A 9,725-nucleotide genomic window follows, 5' to 3' on the forward strand; every position below is an offset into this window, starting at 1 on the left:
ACTATTGAGTAGATAAAGTAGAACAGTACGTACATCTTTGAAATTATGAGAATTGCCAGATTGGGTTACCCAAATTGCTTGTTGGCCATGGTATAATTTTCTATTAAACTGGCCTTGCATGGATAGCGCCCATCATTTGTGTTGGTGTCCCTGTGATGTTGGACCTTCACAGATTTGACAGCATTAATGCAATTACTGAGGAAAACTATTAGACCTGAAAAATTCCTCGTTGGATTGCTAGATAACCCCCTGGAAGTTGTGTCACAGGTGTTACCATAGCCATGGCAGAAATAATAGGAGACTTTGCTTTAAAATTGGGCATGGATTGCCACGGAAGGACTGGTGAGAACAGGTGGCGACACTGACATGATGAGTCCCTGTAATGGGATTTAATCTGTCACTTTCACGGATCACAGGAACAAATGCTCTGGAACAAAAGGGTTTTAACACGGCGGATAAAAGCTGTGGGTATATGGGAGTTACTATCAGGAAAAAGACTTTAGAGGAAATCCTGCGGCTTTTCACCTCCAAATTGGTATAATAATAGCGTTTGATAAGATGATACTAGGATTTGTGAAGTCAGATGGGTCCTTCAAATAAAAGCTCAGCATACAGTAACAAAATAGAAAGAGGCGCTAAAATATTCTCATCGCAGCTGTCCAGGTCCGGGTCACGGTGGACTTTCCCCGAAGCGAAAATAGAGAAATTCTTACTTAGAAAAAAATATTCACATGTGAGAGATCCAAGGCGTATCCTTGAAGGTCTCATTCACATAGGGCAGTTGACGTGCAGTTTTTGATACATTCACATTTCTCTCACACAAAAAATGCTGGTGCTTGGGTACAAGGTAAGTACAACCAGTGTGAGGGGCCCGGCATGTCTGGTAGACTAGTGCAGGGATAACTTCTTCACAGAGCCTCTACATGATAGCAGACATGGCTTTTGGGAATTAACCCCTGCATTTAGAAATTTAGTGACCAGCATTTGTTTTCATCTCTTCATTATCGCCTTACAAAAGCTATAACTTTTTAATTTTTCTGTCTATTAGCCATATGAGGCTTGTTTTTTGTGGGACAAGTTTTGATTTTTAATGGCACCATTTTGGGGTACACATAACTTACTGATAAGTTTTAGTAACTCTTTCTGGGTACATGGGAAAAACAGCAATACTGACATTGAGTTTTTTACGTTCTAAATTTTGTGGTGTTCATTTTTTTGCCCATTTTATTCTCTGGGCAGTACGATTACAGTTATACCGATCCATTTTTTTTTTACATTTTACTACTTTTGCACAAATGCAACCTTTTTAAAAAAAATGTAAATCATTTTTGAATCGCTGCATCCCAAGACTCATAACTTCTAGTTTCTTTGTAAATTTTGTTTTTATTAGTTTAAAACAAGACAAATAAAACTTTTATTAACAGTGCACAAGGCTGAATTGTTTCTTTCTCCGTTGCTGTGTGAGCGCTTTATTTTTGCAAGATGATTTGTACTTTCATTGATATCCTTTTGACTGTTTGTTATTTCATTTTTTATTTTATTTTTTGCAACATATAGAAATAAGAATTCTGGTATTGTATTTTTTTTACGGCGTTCACCATAGGGATAGATTGCATATAATGTGTATGCAGGTCGGTTTTGGGCAGGAATACCAGATATGTAGAGAGGAATTTTAGCAATTTTTTTCCATTGGAAAACTTGTTTAATTTAAAAAAAGTGTGGTTTTTTTATTTACTAAAACTTATTTTTTTTTACATTTTTTTAATTATTTGCTAGTCCCACAAGGAAGAGGGAAAAATGGGACATTGTTGCTGGTGCTTTATGACCTTAAAGGAGTTCTCTGAGACCAGGAAGCCCCATTTATAGGCTAGGCAGGGTTCAAAAAGTTATAGGGTTCTCCGAGCTACAGATATTGATGACCTAACTTTATCCTCCAGCCCATACACTGTATAGTTTCCAGTGCTGTGGCACCCCAAAACCCTGTTTATGGGGAAGTTGGTTGTTCGACTCCCATCAATCCGATATTGATGACCTATCCAGCGTCAAGGTCTTTTCTTCTCTGCTTCTTCCGGGCCCCTCTGTAGTGAATGGGATGTAAGGTCAGATTCTAAAGGAATCCTGGTCGGAAGACACAGAGGCATGGAGCTGGGATGAAGCTTTGGCCCATTTGTTTCACTATTCAGTTGGGGGTCACCAGTGTCACACCTACATCGATCAGGAGGGAAGGATGAGGGTCCGTCCATGTCATTGGTGCTGAAGGACCTCAATATCTCTAATTCACTGGTTCCATTGCAATGAATGGAGATTCCACCATCAGACTCTGAGATCCAAAGTTATCCAAATAGGACGTCGAAGAGTCGAGAGCTGAGATAATGCTTTGGATCGATGGTAGTCACCAGCTACAGACCACCACCGATGAAGCAACAAGGAAGAGGCTCTGTTTATATTGTTGGTACTGTAGGATCTTCACAATTGTAAAGCCTGTGGCACCAATCACAATTAAACCCAATAATTCAGAGAACTCAAGACCCCTGTTCTCATGATCATGGGGGCCCAGAGGTTTTAGCCTCTCGATCAGATCTTATCCCCTATCCTGTGGCTATGAGGTCCATTTATATCAAGACAGCTCTTTAAGCATATGCACAGTGTGGCTTTCACTGGCTAATGAGAGTGCATATGATTGATGGTGGGATTTATTGTCTATTCCACTTAATCGTGTTGTTTTTTGGATTTTTATAAGTGCCTTTTAATAATGAGGTCTTAGTAGTGGTTTTTATTAATTGAATGCCCTTAAAGTATTAAAAAAACCAAGTCATTGTATCTGTAATTAGAAATGAACAATCATCCTGGATACGCTGAGGATTTTAGGGTCCAAATGGTTCTGTGCTGAGGAACATTTTATGACTGTTCCATATTAAACAGACACTGTAAATAGCATCGCTTGGAAACATCCTCATCTCTTCTGTAACATGAAACGGCAAGAGATGAGCTGGAAAAAAAAAAATCACATACAGATCTAAATATTCAGCGGCTTATTAAGATTATGGACTCATAATGTTCCTGAAATCGAGCCACTGAAGGTAAAGGAAGACAGGGTGTAACTAGAAAAGGCTGAGCAATGTAGCAAATTTTTTATTGTTTACCACCCCCCTCCCCCAGCAACTTGCCCCCCCCCCTTTGCGGCTCATAAAAACAGCCTATGCTTGCCATAGAATCCCCCCACCCACTCAGTAGTTATGCCTCCATAGTGCCCCTACACAGTAGTTATGCCCCCATAGTGCCCGACCCCACAAGTAGTTATGCCCCATAGTGCCCCCATGCATTAGTTATGCCTCCATAGTGCCCCCACACAGTAGTTATGCCCTCCATAGTGCACCCCACAGTAGTTATGGCCCTTTAGTGACCCCACACAGTAGTGCCCTCCCTTACTGCATCCACAGTAGTTATGCCTCCATAGTGCCCCTACACAGTAATTCTGCCCCTTTAGTGACCCCACACACAGTAGTGCTCTCCCTAACTGACGCCACACAGTAGTTATGCCCTCATAGTGCCCCTACACAGTAGTTATGCCCCCATAGTGCCCGACCCCACAAGTAGTTATGCCACCATAGTGCCCCCATGCATTAGTTATGCCTCCATAGTGCCCACACACAGTATTATGCCCTCCATAGTGCACCCACACAGTAGTTATGCCCCTTTAGTGACCCCACACAGTAGTGCCCTCCCTTACTGCATCCACACAGTAGTTATGCCTCCATAGTGCCCCTACACAGTAATTATGCCCCTTTAGTGACCCCACACACAGTAGTGCTCTCCCTAACTGATGCCACACAGTAGTTATGCCCTCATAGTGTCCCACACACAGTAGTTATGCCTTTATAGTGCCCCTATACATTAGTTATGCCTCCATAGTGGCCACACACAATAGTTATGCCTCCTTAGTGCCCGACACAGTAGTTATGCCCTTACAGTGCCCCTACACATTAGTTATGCCTCCATAGTGGCCGCATACAATAGTTATGTCTCCCTATGCCCCACAGTAGCCATGTCTCCATAGTGCCCCAGCACAGTAGTTATGCCCCCTTAGTGCCCCTACTAGCTATGTCCCCCACAGTAGGGCTCTAGCTTAGTGCCCACCTTATATTGTAGTGTCCCACTAGGTAAATGTGGGCACTACATTTTAATGTATATTGCTGTGTTCTTATTGTATTTTTCCCTGTTATGTGGTGTCAGGCCTGTTAGGTGTAGTTCCTCCTCCTAGACAGTAGAGGGAGCTAGGGAACCCCTAATATAAATAGTGTAGGTCCGTGCAGGGAAGGGGTAGTGTAGAGTCAGGAGTCTGTGTAGAGCCAGAAGAGAGTGTGCACTTTAGCCAGAGAGGAGCTGAAGGCCACCTCCTGACATGCAGCTAGATAGCCCAGGCTTCTAGTTGCCACCATGGAGAAAAAGTTACCTCCTGAGAAACCTGAAGTTCCTATAACCAGTGCAGGCAGAGCAAAAGTGTTTCCAGCCAACCTGAGGGCTGAAGGGCAGAAGGATATATTGAAAGCAAGGAGATATATACCTGAGGAAGTTTCCCCTAACCAAGGATAAAGCCAGCAATAGGGCCATACGGGCCTTGGGATAAAGACAGACAGGATTCTGAGGAAAAGTGGCAGCCTGATCTGTAAGTGTTGAACCCTCTGAGTATCTTGCAAGAACATTGTACCTGCCATTTGTATAAGACTGCTGCTGACATATGGAACTTTGCCAAAAGACTGTAAATAGTTAACTGTTTCCAGTAAAAGGAAGTTTTGGTTCACCCACAACATCGTGTTCCTCAATTATTCCTACCATAAATCGTTGTGCCACCGTTACCGGCACTGGCGTCACAATTTAAAGGGATCTTGCCACCGGCACCTTAAAAACACCTGCAACATCCAGGGCACCTCATTTTACCATCAGGCCTGGTCCATATACACAGAGAGTGCCCCAGAGGTCCCCTGTGCCAGCCTCTCCATCACTGCTGTACGTCTGCCCAGGGTATACAAAAGACTGTGAGTACTACAACCACCCTCGGTTAGTAACTACGCCTGTGACCTCACTATTCGCCTCACCCTGCAGGGCGGCGTACTGCAATATTATATGAGCACATCTCTCCCTCCCCAGCAGTGTGATGCAGTGGCATCATTGCGCCTGCTGAGTAGGTGAGTGGAGAAGCCAAGGAATAATCCTCAGCCCCTGAGCTATTCTACTCAGCAGGCACAATGCTATCTCTGAATCCGCTCGGAAGAACATGGCTACGAAATGGGGCCTCACTCATTGTGTGTGTGTACAGGCAGAGGCAGAAAATTGATTTGGCACCCCCTGTGACAATTTCTCAATCCAACCACTGCCCTCCAGCTGTAAAAGGGGTTATCCGGGAAATTGTAAAGATTGGCCTATCCTTTGGATAGGTCATCATTATCAGATTGACAGGGTCCTGGGTCCCGACACCCCTCGCCGATAGGCCGTTCCAGGAAGCCACCACTCTCACCGACATCTCTCCAAGCACAGCACCATACATCGTGTAGTGGTTGTGCTTGGTATTGCAGCTCAGTCATTTATTCTGCATTTTTTTGTCACGTCACCTCCCAAAATCAAAAAAGCCATCAAAAAGTTGTACATACTCCAAAATGGTATCAATAAAAACTGCAGATCGCACGCAAAAAAAAAAGTCACTACATAGCTCCATAACCTTAACCATAAAAGTTACAGGGGTCAGAATATGGCTATTAAAAGAAAAAAGGGAGTGCTGTAAAAATAAAACCCATAAATGGTATTAAAAAGTAAAAACTTCATACGGCTATGTGAACAGAAAACAAAAAAAGTGATGGCTCTGGGAAGGCAGAGAGTGAAAAACAAAAACGCTAAAACTGAAAATTGCAGGGTTTTAAAGGGTTTTTGCAACTACATTTAATTTCTGCAAAATTCTAATTAATATGGTGCAATAGATAGAGAAGACTGGAATCACGCTTTCTCTGCTTTCACCCTCTCTGTCCTCAGAGCGGTGCCAGTTTGGCAGATGCTGCTTGACAACCACATAAAATAGACTGTAATTGTTAGGGCTGCTCCTAGAAACCAGTGTCTCGAATCATTCAGCTGTTCAGCTCGGCGGTGAATCGGCACTGTGCTGCCAGCAGAGAAGGTTAGGGTCCATTCACGCGTCCGCAAGTGTTTTGCGATCCGCAAATTGCGTATCCGCAAAACACGGACAACGACCATGTGCGTTCCGCATTTTGCGGACCGCACATGGCCGGCACTATGATAGAAATGCCTTTTCTTGTCCGTGACTGTGGACTAGAATAGGACATGTTCTATTTTTTTGCAGGGCCACAGAACGGAAGTGCAGATGCGGACAGCACAGAGTGTGCTGTCTGCATCTTTTGCGGCCCTACTGAAAAGGAATGGGTCCGCACCGGTTCTGCAAAATTTTGCGGACGTGTGAATGGACCCTTAGGCTGAATTCACACGTCCGTGGAACACGGTCCGTGTGATACCGGCCTGGATTTCTTCTGAGTGCAGAGGCGCACGGCGTCATTTGTTGCTACGACGCCGTGCGCTTCCTGCTGCCGCCGCAGTACAGTAATACACTGGTATGATCTATACCAGTGTATTACTGTACTGCGGCAGCAGCAGGAAGCGCACGGGGTCAAAGCAACAGAAGAAATCCAGGCCGGTATCACACGGACCGTGTTCCAAGGACTGTGTGAATGCAGCCTTAAACTGAGGAGCTTGGCCCTAAAAGGTGCAGCAGGGCCCTGGAGCCCCATGGGGATTACATAAGAAGAAATCAGTATTATAAGGGTTAGGTGGGACTTGGTTTGAACTGTAAGGGCTCATTTACATGGCGTATTTTGCTGCCGGAATTTTGGTGCAGGCTCCAATGGCGACCAACTGGTGCCTCTCACATTAATTATGCCAGATGTGGGGACTCGCTCTGGTAGACAGGATTAGCGGACGCAGTATAGAGGCAACAAGTTCTTTGGCTCAACAGTTCAATGTTTATTCACACTTTCGGCAAGTCATATTCAAACAAAAAGTCACCTTGCGGTGTTGGTGGTAATTCACACCATGCAGCAATTCTGCCTCAATGAGTCCTTGCTAATAGCAGCACCAATCTGTTCTTACGCCAAACAGGTAGCAAGCCTTCATCCAGACACGAGGCTCCCAGATCCTAACACAGAGACATGGCTTCTGAGCCCAGCTGCCTATTTAAGGACAGCCAGGTGCAGCCAAAACCCAGACCGGCATTTAAAATCCGGTCCGGAATTTGACATAACCTGGCTGTAAATCAGCCAGCAGCACATAGTGGGAGGAAAATACCTGTTTTCCAAGACCAAACCTCTCACTGTGTCACACAGATTATGTGCCTCCTCACAGTAGTTATGCCCATATATGTGCCCCCTCACAGAGGTCGTGCCAGATATGTGCCCCTCACAGTAATTATGCCCAGATATGTGCCCCTCACAATAGTTTATGCCCATATATGTGCCCCCTTCATAGCAGTTATGACCAGATATGTGCCCCTCATAGTAATTATGCCAGATATGTGCCCCCTCACAGTAGTTATGCCAAATATGTGCCCCCTCACAGTAGTTATGCCAGGTATGTGCCCCATTCACAGCAGTTAGACCAGATATGTGCCCCCTTACAGTAGTTATGCCCAGATATGTGCCATTCACAGTAGCTATGCCCAGATATGTGCCCTCTCACAGTAGTTATGTCAGACATGTGTCCCCTCCAGTAATCATGTCAGATATGTGCCCCCATCACAGTAGTCATGGCCGATATATGCCCCTCAAAGTAGTTATGCTATATATGTGCCCCTCACAGTAGTTAGGCCCAGATATGTGTTCACTCACAGTAGCTATTCCACGATATATGCCCCCTCACAGTAGTTATGCCAGATATCTGCCCCTCACAATAGTTATGCCAGATATATGCCCTGTCACAGTAATTATGCCAGATATGTGCCCCATTCACAGCAGTTATGGCCAGATATGTGCCCCTCACAGTAGTTATGCCCAGATATGTGCCCACTAACAGTAGCTAGGCCCAGATATGTGACCCTCACAGTAGTTATGCCCAGATATGTGCCCCTCACAGTCGGAAATGTTCTTGCTGTCTCTCCATGTCTGATCAGTAGGAGAAACTGAGGGGGTCATTTATTATCCTGAAATACACTAGGCATATTTCAGGCACAGATTTCTGTGCAACTGTTAAGCTACTTTCACACTAGCGTTCGTCGGTCCGCTCGTGAGCTCCGTTTGAAGGGGCTCACGAGCGGACCCGAACGCAGCCGTCCAGCCCTGATGCAGTCTGAATGGAGCGGATCCGCTCAGACTGCATCAGTCTGGTGGCGTTCAGCCTCCGCTCCGCTCGCCTCCGCACGGACAGGCGGACAGCTGAACGCTGCTTGTAGCGTTCGGGTGTCCGCCTGGCCGTGCGGAGGCGTGCGGATCCGTCCAGACTTACAATGTAAGTCAATGGGGACGGATCCGTTTGAAGATGCCACAATATGGCTCAATCTTCAGGCGGATCCGTCCCCCATTGACTTTACATTGAAAGTCTGGACGGATCCGTACGAGGCTATTTTCACACTTAGCTGTTATATGCTAAAATAATGCAGACGGATCCGTTCTGAACGGAGCCTCCGTCTGCATTATTATGATCGGATCCGTTCAGAACGGATCCGATCGAACGCTAGTGTGAAAGTAGCCTTAGTTGGGCTGTAATCCGCAACTTCTACCCGCTCATGGCAGGTCTAATAAACGTTGGTGTGGCATGGGTGGGGAAGGGCCGGCACGGCCTGCCTCATTCGTCATTTTCAAGGAAGCTGTTTTACTTTAGACTGGTGCTGGATGTACCGAAGTTATAGAGAGGCCGGCGCCTCTTCATAACTTCAGCGGATCCACCACCAGATATAGGGTTGGGCTTCTACAACGCCAGTCTTAATAAATGACTCCCTGAGTGTCTGGGAAACAATTCTAACCCATTAACACGACCATATTTTGTTATTTATGTATTTTGTGATCTGCAAATTACGGATGACGTCCATGTGCCATCTGCATTTTTTTTGTACACCCATTAACTGGTCTGCATGTTGCAAACCAGTATAGGACATATCACATTTTCAATCCTTTGCGAAACAGACATATGGATGCAGAGAGCAAATTACTTCTATGTACTTTCTTTGTATGTATGTCTGTTCTGCACAAGACAGAAAATGTGACATGTCCTATGCTTCTCTACAAAATGCTGACTGCAGACCCATTAAAGTCAATGGGTCTGCAAAAATATGCGGATCGCACATGGACTGCATCCATGTCTTGCCAATCCACAGACCGCAAAATACATTTGTAGCAACCCAGAGTGGCGTTACCACACCTGCACCCTGCTACTATCTCTAAGGGTCTAACCTGTCGCAATTTGGCATCACGAACAGGATCTATTTTTGCGCCTTGAAGGCCCCCTCTATCTGTAAAACCCCCTACAAGAGACTTCATAGCATCTACTTACTGCTGGAGAGTGTGAATCTGCATCAGTTGCAGCACTGTGGCAAAACAGGGGTTAATCGGTCATCTTGGATTTGGGCATCATGTGTTGAGAAGAAGACGTCCACCAAGCAGATGGGAGGGAACCGCATCTGCGCTGCCTTCCTGTGACGTGCCTGTGGGCGGAAGCTGTATGAGTAATACACACAG

Source organism: Bufo gargarizans, chromosome 4 (genome assembly GCF_014858855.1).
Source record: "Bufo gargarizans isolate SCDJY-AF-19 chromosome 4, ASM1485885v1, whole genome shotgun sequence".
NCBI lineage: Eukaryota > Metazoa > Chordata > Amphibia > Anura > Bufonidae > Bufo > Bufo gargarizans.